Source organism: Schistocerca americana, chromosome X (genome assembly GCF_021461395.2).
Source record: "Schistocerca americana isolate TAMUIC-IGC-003095 chromosome X, iqSchAmer2.1, whole genome shotgun sequence".
In the NCBI taxonomy this organism is placed as follows: domain Eukaryota; kingdom Metazoa; phylum Arthropoda; class Insecta; order Orthoptera; family Acrididae; genus Schistocerca; species Schistocerca americana.
This window is the reverse complement of record NC_060130.1, coordinates 794,994,908-795,008,634: the sequence shown is the minus strand read 5'-3', so window position 1 is coordinate 795,008,634 and position 13,727 is coordinate 794,994,908.

Below are 13,727 nucleotides of genomic sequence, written 5' to 3'. Positions count from 1 at the left end.
CCTACGGCACTGCGTAGAATCCTACGGTCTTGGCGTGCATCCGTGCGTCGCTGCGGTCCGGTCCCAGGTCGACGGGCACGTGCACCCTCCGCCGACCACTGGCGACAACATCGATGTACTGTGGAGACCTCACGCCCCACGTGTTGAGCAATTCGGCGGTACGTCCACCCGGCCTCCCGCATGCCCACTATACGCCCTCGCTCAAAGTCCGTCAACTGCACATACGGTTCACGTCCACGCTGTCGCGGCATGCTACCAGTGTTAAAGACTGCGATGGAGCTCCGTATGCCACGGCAAACTGGCTGACACTGACGGCGGCGGTGCACAAATGCTGCGCAGCTAGCGCCATTCGACGGCCAACACCGCGGTTCCTGGTGTGTCCGCTGTGCCGTGCGTGTGATCATTGCTTGTACAGCCCTCTCGCAGTGTCCGGAGCAAGTATGGTGGGTCTGACACACCGGTGTCAATGTGTTCTTTTTTCCATTTCCAGGAGTGTATTTTTCAAATGAATACTCGTTTATCATCTGCATTTCTTCTTGGTGTAGCAATTTTAATGGCAAGTAGTGTATTATGCACTCACTCCCCTCTACAAGTCCTAGAATTTTATACAGGAATTTCCAAACACCCTGTACACTGTGTTCGAACATTATGAGTTACCTCGAAGAAAACGATTTATTGACAAACAGCCAACATGGATTCAGAACGTATTTTTCTTGTGAAACACAACTAGCTTTTTATTCTCGCGAAGTAATGAACAGGGGATGTCAAATTGATACCAAATTTTTAGATTTTCAGAAGGCTTGTAACACCGTACCTCAAAGCGTCTTCTAATCAAATGGCGTTTATATGGATTACCGTCTCAGTTGTGCGACTGGATTCGTGATTTCCTGTCAGAAAGGTCACAGTTCGTAGTAGCAAACAAAGTCATCGAGAAAAACGGAATAAATATCTGGCGTTCCCCAAGGAAGTGTTATAGGCCCTCTGCTGTTCTTGATTTACCCACCTGCACACGGGGAAGAGTTTCTATTGCTTTTCTTCGTTGCAAAATCCTTTCCCAGCGAGTTCGTCGGAAACTCTCCCCAATTGAGAATTTTTGGAGCGTTTTGGGCAGGGCCTTTCACCAAGCTCAATATTTTGACCAGCTAACTCGCGAATTGGGTAAGTGCCAGAGGTGGACCAACACGTTATTAATGACTTGCTCAACTCTTCAATAAATAATCCAATTTTTCTGAAATCGTAATCATTTGTTTGCCTGTAGATGTACATTACATTTACTGATTTCCGTCTCATTCGGATAGTTCCTTCGCGATGCATTATCTTTAAGTTTTTTTCTTGGGGTGTAATTAAACGATAGCGGAAAAAGCTGGAACGTGAAGTGGGGCTTATGATGAGCCCAATATGATTTACTACAATCATGAAATAGTGCTGGTAACATGAAGAGACTCTTATTTGCAGGCAGAAATGATGTTTATAAGGAAATGCCAGAAACCCACGGTCAAAAAACAGGAGAATCTACACTTTGGTACAACTTAAACTATTTTTAGCTGAAATGCGAGACCAGGCAGTGTATACTGTCATTCAGTATAAGCATATAATATCCTAAGAATAGCTAAGTCTTTATCGTAGATTACATTAGAAGGATACAACTCTTACACCAAGTGTACGAGCCATCACCAGTAACATATATGGGTCAGCGATTATCGTGGATGTGCGTGGCAATACAATGTGTTTAGTGCAATGACTGTGTTTGGATAGTCGCAATAAACGATGCCTTCGAGCCATTTCAAACTAGATTGTTTAACAGGTTAAGGGAGTCTGGAGTTCTATGCAAAGACATTCTTTTCCATTCACCTCCAGTCATAGCATGGTAGTGGCCGACATCCCAAGAAAAAGTGTATACAATAAACAACGCACGAAGAGAAGGCGTCGAAGTAACAACGACGACATCTTCCTGCAGAACCAGTAAGTCGTGTTTAGAAAACTGAATGGGAAAAGTCAGTCGGTGTAAGCCGTCTGTAGCATGAACAATTAAGTACTAGGGTGGGATTGCACTTTTGCTGTCACCGAAATAGATGGCAAGATTTTTAAATTAATGTAATCTCTTCAAATCCTCTTATGCAGGTCCATATCACGTCACCGAAAATGTCTCCGCAGCTCTTTCGCATGTTGAAAACCGATCACCCAGCTGATATTCCATCGCTAACAAGTATTTGATGACGTGTTTTCGACGATACAAGGTTCACTTAGGCTGACTTTAGATGATACTGAAAAACGCAGTCTGGATTCGAGCTTAAAATATGAGTGGAGCAGAGCCCACTTCGAAAGCTGGAAGAAAGGTGATTAGGGTTTAACGTCCCATGGATGATGAAATCAGTAGGTACGAAGTACAAGCTTGGATAGAAATAGGCTGGAGAATTAAATCAGGCGCGGCCTTCTAAAATGAACCATCCCAGCACTTCCCTTACGTGTTTTAGGAAACCGTAGACGCCCGAAATCTGGATGGTCGCTAGGGGTTCGAAGCGCCATACTCTTGCATGGGAGTCCAGTGTCTTATCACAGCACCACCCCTGTACAAGCAAGGGCAGAAGATTAGAGGTTAACATCAAGTTGACAACGAGGCCATTAGAGACGGAGCACAAGCTCGTACAAGAGAAGGATGGGGAAGGATATCCGTTGTGCCCTTTTCGAATGAACCATCCCAGCATTTAGCTTAAGCCATTTGTGGGAATTATGGGAAACCTAAATCTGGACGGCTGGATGAGGATTTGAACCGTCGCTCTCCCGAAGTCGAGTGCAGTGTGCTAAACACTGCGCTATATCACTCGGCGCCACTTCTGTAGTGCTCACTTCAGCCCATGAGCGTTTCAGTATTCTACCCTACATTTCGAGGGCCAGAGGACGTAGAGCAATTTGAAACATTGGAGTAACAACTTGAAATTCATACCTGTACAGAACAGAGTTCCCGCGGGCAAAATTTCTATCTTCTGCACTTATCTTTACTGGGATATTCACACATAATCTTTCACGCTGTTTGTTTAGCCCCGAACTTTTAATAAAGGCTCCCGCCCATCGTGGATCCCCATAAGTTAGAAATCCGAATTCCGCTCACTGTTGAGCGGAACAGGGATTTCTCTCTCCCTTTCTCCCTTTCTCTCTTTCTCTTTCTCTCTTTTTCTAACCTCAGATAGCCCCAATTCCAAAATGTCCTTCAACAATATCCCCTTTTTTGCATTGAAAATTCTGTCCTCTTTGGAAAACCATAGAAACACAACGTCACGAAGAATTCCAGGACGGTAGTACCCAGCATCAGAATTCAAAGGAAATAATACGAGCCAATATACAAACTTCAACGGCTACGCAAACATTCGTACAGCAACTTCTCCAAATACGGTCCTCAAACTACTCCGTAAGAAACCCCATCTTCCAATAGCGCGACAAACGTTATCATCTCTGAGGTCAATCATACGCCCCTCCCCCCCACCCCCTCCCCCAGAAGAGCATTCGGGAGCACCTGGATTAAAATTCCCGTGTGGGCTCGATTAGAGTGAATAAAAGGCCTAGTTCCTTCAAAAGTGACTCAGTGGTTTTCCTTTTGCGTCTTATCTGAGCTTGCTGTTCCGTCTCTAGTGACCATGTCATCAACGCAACTTTGAATTCGAATTTTCGGACCTTTCCTTTCCATTAGCACTGAAAACTACCCAGGAAAAAAAAAAAAAAGGTTCATATGGCTCTAAGCGGTATGGGACTTAACATCCGGGGTCGTCAGTCCCCTAGACTTAGAACTACGTAATCCTAACTAACCGAAGGACATCACATACATCCATGCCCGAGGCAGGATTCGAACCTGCGACCGTAGCAGCAGAGCGGCTCCGGACTGAAGCGCCTAGAACCGCTCGGCCACAGTGGCCGGCCTTCCCAAGGACAAATACCACAATTGCTGAGAATAAAAAATTCCGTCATTTTCTGAGAACTTTACTTTGTTTTTATTTTTAATTTAAAATCTTCAATAAGGCACGCTTTGAGTAGTGGCATGGGCCGGAAGAAGATCGTTGAATGATTTGTTATTGCCTTCGTTGAAAGGACTATTCCTGTATACACGTGGTGTTAATTTTAAGAACCATGCGAAAAGTAAAATTTGAAATACAATTTGGGGATCGAACACGCTCGTTTGAGTATCGTAATAAATTATCCTTTGCATTAAATTCGTTTCTGCGAAGCGTGTAGTGCTCGTAATGATCTATAATGGATAAAACTGCGACTGGTGTGCTGGGAAATTTCCGTCCTTTGCTTGTAAATATTGTAAATAAACCTGTAATGCTGAAAGGATAAAATTGATAAATTCAATGATGCCTTCCATCTATTTTTTATGATGTTCTTCGTCATACAGATTTCGCCTACGACGCCGAAGACGTTCAGTAGCTTTTTTTTTTTTTTCGGGAATTTTCACGTTCACTGTCCGCCTCCATATCTGAGCGGTTAGCACATCTGATTGCCATGAGGAGGTCTCGGGTTCGATTCCCAGTACTGCCAATGGAGTTTTCCTTGGTAAGAGACCTATAACGAGTTGCACATAGACTCATAGTCCAGTTGAGAAGCTTCTTAAAGGAGAATTAGTGACTACAATGTATCGGAAGCTGACAACGGCCGCATCTAAATAACACCAATTGGCGCAGGATGACACGGTGACCGCCGTGCGCGGTCCTCTCGGACTCATCGGGGAGTTACTTAGTTTTTACTTTCCCATTCAATGGATGAAACTTTCAAATTTTTGGGTTGCCAGGAGTGGAAATGCTGCCAGGCCTGCTGAATAGTAATAATACGTAAATTAAAGATTAATATAATGACGAGTTCACATCGAGGTAATAGAATCTATCTCCTTTGGTTCAAAGACTATGTAAGCTAACCAGTATCGATTTTGTCTCGCGCTGGCTGGGTATATAGCGCATGTCCGAGGCAAGCAGTGAGGCTGACGGAACTGAGCGACCAGGAGGCGCAACTGCGGTGCGCTGCGGCTGGAGTACAGTGTGCGAGAGAGGCGAGTGACGGCTGGACTGCCTTGGTGTTAACACCGGACCTTGATCTGCTCTCCGGCCCTCAGACGTTGGTTATGGGGCTCCGTTTCCATCTGCTGGAGTTTCAGTCTTACCGATGATCTTTCTAGTGAGCATCATTCCAACGACATCTGTGGTTATCGCAAAAATTAAAGAATTGCGCAGTTCAGATTCAGATTATGACACTGATGCTGCTCATTACTTGTCGTTAATTAATATTCGACTAAGCCGGGACATGCTGATTGGTTGCGAAAGAGGCATTTTGGTTTTCGTATGTGTATATCAGTGAATGTTCTTTTCATTAGTTAAAGAGAGATGTGTAATTGTTAAGGTTTTTTACTCGTAGCTAAGTTGCGGGGTTGTTTTCTTAATTGTATGGCCACTATTTTATTGTGTTTTATTTGCATGTTAAAGACTGCAACGTATGTATGAGGCCGTGGGTAGAAATGTTTCTAATAGCAGATTTCTGTGTGTTCTAGAAGGATTTCTTGTTCTGGTTTCAATGTTTATATACCGTGGCCCGGAGGAGTACGCCGGTCGTGTGGGTCCGTTAGGAGAGCAAGAAGGGCATGTGTCCAGAGCAGCACTGTAAAATTCTAAATTGTATTTTCTTCCTGTAATTTAGCACTCTTGTTGTTGTTGTGGTCTTCAGTCCTGAGACTGGTTTGATGCAGCTCTCCATGCTACTCTATCCTGCGCAAGTTTCTTCATCTCCAAGTACCTACTGCAAACTACATCCTTCTGAATCTGCTTAGTGTATTCATGTCTTGGTCTCCCTCTACGATTTTTACCCTCCACGCTGCCCTCCAGTACTAAATTGGTGATCCCTTGATGCCTCAGAATATGTCCTACCAACCGATCCCTTCTTCTGGTCAAGTTGTGCCACAAACTTCTCTTCTCCCCAATTCTATTCAGTACCTCCTCATTAGTTATGTGGTCGACCCATATAATCTTCAGCATTATTCTGTAGCACCACATTTCGATAGCTTCTATTCTCTTCTTGTCCAAACTATTTATCGTCCATGTTTCACTTCCATACATGGCTACACTCCATACAAATACTTTGAGAAACGACTTCCTGACACTTAAATCTATACTCGATGTTAACAAATTTCTCTTCTTCAGAAACATTTTCCTTGCCATTGCCAATCTACATTTTTATATCCTCTCTACTTCGACCATCATCAGTTTTTTTGCTCCCCAAATAGCAAAACTCGTTTTGTTTCTGTTGATGTTCATCTTGTACCCTCCTTTCAAGACACTGTCCATTCCGTTCAACTGCTCTTCCAAGTCCTTTGCTGTCTCTGACAGAATTACAATGTCATCGGCGAACCTGAAAGTTTTTATTTCTTCTCCATGGATTTTAATACCTACTCCGAACTGTTCTTTTCTTTGCTTTACTGCTTGCTCAATATACAGATTGAATAACATCGGGGAGAGGCTACAACCCTGTCTCACTCCCTTCCCAACCACTGCTTCCCTTTCATGCCCCTCGAGTCTTATAACTGCCATCTGGTTTCTGTACAAATTGTAAATAGCCTTTCGCTCCCTGTATTTTAACCCTGCCACCTTCAGAATTTGAAAGAGAGTATTCCAGTCAACATTGTCAAAAGCTTTCTCTAAGTCCACAAATGCTAGAAACGTAGGTTTGCCTTTTCTTAATCAAGCTTCTAAGATAAGTCGTAGGGTGAGTACTGCTTGCTTCTAGGCTGGGTGGTGATGAGTGGCATCTAAATAGCAGTTTGTGTTAGTCGGCTTTCTGTACACTCTGTGTCCTAGAGTGTTATCGGATCTTCTGTATACCAACACATCTAGGAACGGGAGACCGACCTCACTCTCAACCTCCAAGGTAAATTTGATTTTGAGGTGAATTCCATTCAAGAAGTTGTGGAACGCATGAAGTTCTTCTTCACCGTGTGGCCATATAACAAATGTATCGTCCACATAGCGGAGCCAACAAGAAGGCTTCAAAGGAGCACTACTTAACGCTTGTTGTTCAAAATGTTCCATAAAAACGTCAGCTGCAACTGGCGAAATGGGTGAGCCCATAGCAAGGCCGTCAGCCTGTTCATAGAATTCACCATTGTATTTAAAATAGCTCGAACGAAGACATAATTCAATTAAGTCACAAACATCTGGAGCAACATTCTCCGTTATGATCTCCGTTGTATCTGATACTGGGACGTTGGTAAATAACGAAGTCACATCGAAGCTAACAAGAACGTCACATGCAGATATCTTCAGTGTGCGTCTAATTTCTAAAAAAGGTTTCGAATCTTTTATAAAAGTATTTGTTTTACCAACTAGATGCCTCAGTTTGCCAGATAAATGACGTGCTAAAAAATAAGTCGGCGAGTTAATCCCACTGACTATAGGCCTCAAAGGAACCGATTCTTTATGCATTTTCGGTAGTCCATACATTCTGGGTGAGACAGGTATTGGAGGTGTTGGATTCTTTGTAATAGAGCTGTCCAGTCTGGAGTCTGTTATCAGGTTTTTCACCTTCTGAACGATTCTGTTCGTCGGATCACTTTTTAACTTGCGATACACAGGATCAGCTAGTACTTGTTCCATCTTCCTGTGATAATTCATAGCCTCCAAAACAACAGTAGCATTCTCCTTATCCGATTTTGTGACAACGATGCTTTCCTTTCCTGCGCCAGTATGCTGCTTTTCGGAGGTTTCGATTTCCGTAGAACTCTCGACACATCTTGTCTTACTTCTTTCGCCTGCACCTTCGGAAGACGAAACAAGGATGCTTCGACGGCACTTACAGGCATTCTCTTCGATGTAGTTGCAAAATTCAGACCTTTGCCCAGAACTGAAACAGCTGCTTCATCGAGTACTTCTGACGAGGGATTCACCACTACTCGCTTCGGATCCAGAAAATACATAAATATACATAATATACATAAAAGTAAAATTTTGAGGTAGACAAATCTTCACAGTATAAATTTACCATTTAACATTTCTAAATAAGAAGACTTCTAGTTAATATGATGCATTTTCAACGTTAAATGAAATATCTAAGGCATGAGGCGTAGAAAAGTAGTGTCTAACATACACTTCCGTATCCGTTAGTTACCTCCAAACTTTCGTTTTACGTTGGTTACCTGGTTTCTTCACTGGACAAAATTTCTTTTACTTGAAACACGGCCGTTAAGTTTTCAAACAACTTACGGGAATTGAGCCAGATAATATTAACAGCGAGCGCCGGTATTTCGGCGGGAGCACACCCCGCCATTTTCAAGGCAAACTGCGATGTTCCCTTGAAAATGGCGGGGTGTGCTCCCGCCGAAATATCGGCGGTCGCTGTTAATAGTGCCTGGCTGAATTCCCGTAAGTTGTTTGAAAATTGTATACGCAGGAGAAACTCAGATCTCACATGGACGTTAAGGTATCCCGGAATGTAATAAATCGCAGCAGATACGGATCGGAAGTGTGGGGTTCTTAACATTTCGGCCAGTCGAAAGCATCTCTGATATGAGGCGTTGGCGCGAAGAATTTCTTGCTCCAATTCAGGGGACGTCGAAGAATACCAGTCTTTTTATGAATAGTGTTTCTGGATCAATGTAAAACTTCAATCACTGATTTGCATCACGAAACGACATTTGTGTTCAAAATTTTATGCTTTTGTGATGTTGTGTCACCGCCAGACACCACACTTGCTAGGTGGTAGCTTAAATCGGCCGCGGTCCATTTAGTACATGTCGGACCCGCGTGTCGCCACTGTGTGATCGCAGACCGAGCGCCACCACAAGGCAGGTCTCGAGATACGGACGAGCACTCGCCCCAGTTGTACGGACGACATTGCTAGCGACAATACGGACGAAGCCTTCCTCTCATTTGCCGAGAGACAGTTAGAATAACCTTCTGCTAAGTCCATGGCTACGACCTAGCAAGGCGCCATTAGCCTTACCTAGTTTGAGAGTTATCGTACAAATGTCTCAAGAAGAACGTTGTAAACCAACAAAGAATAAAGTTAAGTATATTCCAAAGCTACATATTTTCTTTATAGCAGTCATAACGTATCCTGTTCCAGACTTGACGCCAGTCGGCGTGTGTGTACGCGTGCCTTTCGGCTCCCTTCTCAGTGTGGCGTAGCTAGCTTGTTACGCCACAACATGTGATGACTCCTTTAAGCTGTTGTAATGTTTTGTTCAGTAGCATTATGATCGTGGCTCAAAATGAACATTTGATCTGATTCTGAGAATACACACTACTTGGTGATAGTCAAAAGGCAGCCCACTATTTCCTGCATTTCTTCTTGTTTTACGGCGTACTGCATATTCAAAAGGCAGCCGGTACGTCGTCTCCATTTGGCAGGGAACCGAAACGACACTTCCAGCTGCTCTGGTACCGCTAACGCATTCATCCTATGTTATATATCTGCTCCACATCGTCCCACTCCAGCAGCTGTCCAAAATAATCGCAACTTGCAACTTACATTTCCCTTTACTCGACGGATGCGGACGTTTCGGCTCACACTTTTTACATGATATCTCGCAGTCAGTACTGGCTTTGCAAAGGTATGTTGATGATGCTGCAATCAGCGTTTGTGGAGTATCTGTATGTTGCAGCGGCTGATGGTTTACTGCTGATGATTGTGAGTTGCGTAACCACACACAGTTGTCTAGGGCTACAGCACAGTATGGGTGTGCCGCGCTGACACGCCGTGGTGTGTACCGCACCGATCGGCAACACTGCGTCTCGACGCAGATATACGAGACGTCCATTAAAGAAATTGCCGCGTCGACCTCGTGAGTCGAGAGTATTTCTTGCGATCCCTCTGGTAACTTACACCGATGTTAATTATCTGATAACATTCGGGCAGTTGCATTACAACTGTCTTGTACGCCTTGCTTATTCTATTCCCGCCTCTAAACATTACACTTGAAAGCCATGGATTTAGCAACTTCCTACACATACACATACTTCACATATGTACTCTAGGACACCTAAGCTACGGTTTATTTAGCGTTAGAATGCTCACGTGGAAAGACACTAATACCACTAACGCAACTCTAACGCCCATTTTCTCGTAATTCACTTGTCTTTATCGATATGTACGGATCTCGAGTGAAAGGGAACTGTGAAAACAAGTAAACGTCTCCAAGCTGAAGTAGCAAAGAAGACAGAAGGTTCCAAATTTTATTAAAGGAAATGATTTTACAGCCTTATATTTTGAGGTTAAGAGGTGTTGTGTCAGGCAAAGAAGAAGCAGACGCTAAACGTAAAAACTGGCCAGGTGCAAGTAGGATTCGCACACTAACGGTTCCTTACAAATTTAATTACGAGTAAAGATCGTTCACCCATTTCGGGAATCAAGAATCACGACGATTTTTCCCTGTTATCTACATTGATACTGCCAAGATATTTTTTCGTGTGATATTATTACGAATTAACCGTTTTCGGATTTTTTCCCTTTATTTTCAGAATTAAACCTTGCTTATTGGCAAGTTTAGTGATCCTAGGTCAGAGGGATGTACTCTGCAGAGTTTGCCAGTATAAAAATATATGATATAAATGATCGATTCTTTTGATTGCATTCGCTTAGAAACTTCACTTTTCTGCATCGTCAAGGGACCATAGACCTCGATATGTGACATAAATTTCAGATTGATACGCCTACCCGTTATTGAGAAACTGGGGTCTTAATAGACGGATAGACAGGCACGCAAATGAAAAAAGTTCTCGTATGATAGTATTACAGATTAACAGCTTCCGGATTTTTTTCCTTTATTTATACTGTGAAACCTTGCTTCTTGGCTAATTTCATGATTCTAGGTCAACGAGATGTACCCTGTATGTTTCTATGAGTGATAAAGATCAAATAAAAGCAGTCTCCATTGCGTTTTCAGATGTTTGTTGGCAGCGGGTTTCAGCTGTTTCCTCAGACCATCTTCAGGCTTATTTCCACCATTATGGTTCATATGGCTAATAGTGGCGGCAGACGGAGCGCGATCAGTAGAAGTAAGGATGTCACTGCTTAAAACGCGATCGAGACAGTTTTTATGTGATTTTTAACATTTTATGTCGATCGCTGCTTTGCTCCACTTACAGAATGCTTTCTAAAATTTTTTGATAAATGGGTTTGCGAGTATCATGACATATGAAATAAATGGCCGTGTCTTTTGATTGCATTGATTTAGAAGTTTCATTTTTCTACATCGTCAAGGGACCATAGACCTTGATATGTGACAAATTTCAATTTGATACACCTAGCCGGCACTGAGAGAAAAGGGTTTTGAAAAGTCAGGCAGACAGATAGACAGACAGACGGATAACAAATTGATCCTATAAGGGTTCCTTTTTTCGGACTGAGATACAAAAAAGAAGAAAAAAACCGGCAGCTTAGACAGTACAGTTAAACTCCATGGACTAGGCAAGACTGATGGAGACATGCCTCAAGGTGCTAAACTGACGGGCATGGGCGTGTGTGATGTCCTTAGGTTAGTTAGGTTTAAGTAGCTCTAAGTTCTATGGGACTGATGATCACAGATGTTAAGTCCCATAGTGCTCAGAGCCATTTGAACCATTTTTTGCTAAACTGAGTTCACGACACAGCATCTCTGCTGGTAGGAGGAAGACTGCACTGTAGTTCCTTTTCTAGATTGTCGTACAGATGACAAAATGGTGGATATCGAAATAGATGACAGAGGGATAGAAAAACAATTAAAATCGCTCAAAAGAGGAAAGGCCGCTGGACCTGACGAGATACCAGTTCGATTTTACACATCTTGCTCCCCACCCCCTTCTTGCAGCGGTGTACCGAGGTGTCTAGAAAAGCGTAGCGTTCCAAAAGATTGGAAAAGGGCACAGGTCATCCCCGTTTACAATAATGGACATCGAACAGATGTGCAGAACTATAGACCTGTATCTCTAACGTCGATCTATTGTAGAATTTTGGAACACGTATTATGTTCGAGTATAATGACTTTTCTGGGGACTAGAAATCTACTGCATGTGTTTCGAACAAGACGATCGTGTGAAACCCAGCTCGCGCTATTCGTCCACGAGACTCAGAGGGCCACAGACACGGTTTCCCAGTTAGAGGCCGTGTTTCTTGACTTTCGCACAGTCGTTTAATGAACAAAGTAAGAGCATATGGAATATCAGACCAATTGTGTGATTGGATTGAACAGATCAAAGGTAACAGAACGCAGCATGTCATTCTCAATGGAGAGAAGTCTTCCGAAGTAAGAGTGATTTCAGGTGTGCCGCAGGGGAGTGTCGTAGGACCGTTGCTATTCACAATATATATAAATGACCTTGAGGATAACATCGGAAGTTCACTGAAGCTTTTAGCGGATGATGCTGTAGTATATCGAGAGGTTGCAACGATGGAAAATTGTACTCAAATGCAGGAGGATCTGCAACGAATTGACGCATGGTGCAGTGAATGGCAATTGAATCTCAATGTAGACAAGTGTAACGTGCTGCGAATACATAAAAACAAAGATCCTTTATCATCTAGCTACAGTATAGCAGGTCAGCAACTGGAAGCAGTTAATTGGCTGGTTCAAATGGCTCTGAGCACTATGGGACTTAACATCCGAGGTCATCAGTCCCCTAGAATTTGGAACTACTTAAATCTAACTAACCTAAGGCTATCACACATATCCATGCCCGAAGAAGGATTCGAACCTGCGACCGTAGCGGCCGCGCGGTTCCGGACTGTAGCACCTAGAACCGCTCGACCACTCCGGCCGGCAAGCAGTTAATTCCACAAATTATCTGGAAGTAGGCATGAGGAGTGATTTAAAATGGAATGACCATATAAAATTAATAGTCGGTAAAGCAGATGCCAGACTGAGATTCATTGGAAGAATCCTAAGGAGCTGCAGTCCGAAAACAAAGGAAGTAGGTTACAGTACACTTGTTCGCCCACTGCTTAAGTACTGCTCACCAGTGTGGGATCCGAACCAGATAGGGTTGATAGAAGAGATAGAGAAGATCCAACGGAGAGCAACGCGCTGCGTTACAGGATCATTTAGTAATCGCAAAAGCATTACGGAGATGATAGATAAACTCCAGTGGAAGACTGCAAGAGAGACGCTCAGTAGGTCGGTACGGATTTTTGTTGAAGTTTCGAGAACGTACCTTCACCGAGGAGTCAAACAGTATATTGCTCCCTCCTACGTATATCTCGCGAAGAAACCATGAGGATAAAATCAGAGATATTAGAGCCTACACAGAGGTATACCGACAATCTTTCTTTCCACGAACAATACGAGACTGGAATAGAAGGGACAACCGATAGTGGTGCTCAAGGTACACTCCGCCACACACCGTAAGGTGGCTTGCGGAGTATGGATATAGATGTAGATGTAGACCATTTATATGACCAATTAACAACCACAGAATTCGTAAATCGTGATGTGCAAGGGTGGAGTGACTGAAAGTTAGCAAATATATACGCTCACTGAAAGCTAATGAAACTAACAAACCCATCACTACAACAAGTAAAATAACTCAAGCGTTCGCAATTTCGCACGCAGCTAGCAATTTGTTGCAGCAAAAATTTGAAGCACTGTAAGTAATCCTTTCAGCAGCTGAAGGTATAACGTTCTGATACCCGCAAAATAGCATAGCCTCAGCTATTATCCGCTACCGCCGAAGAATAAACTATACACAAGCATTGAGAGCACAGCTGTTGCAAAACTACAATAGGAG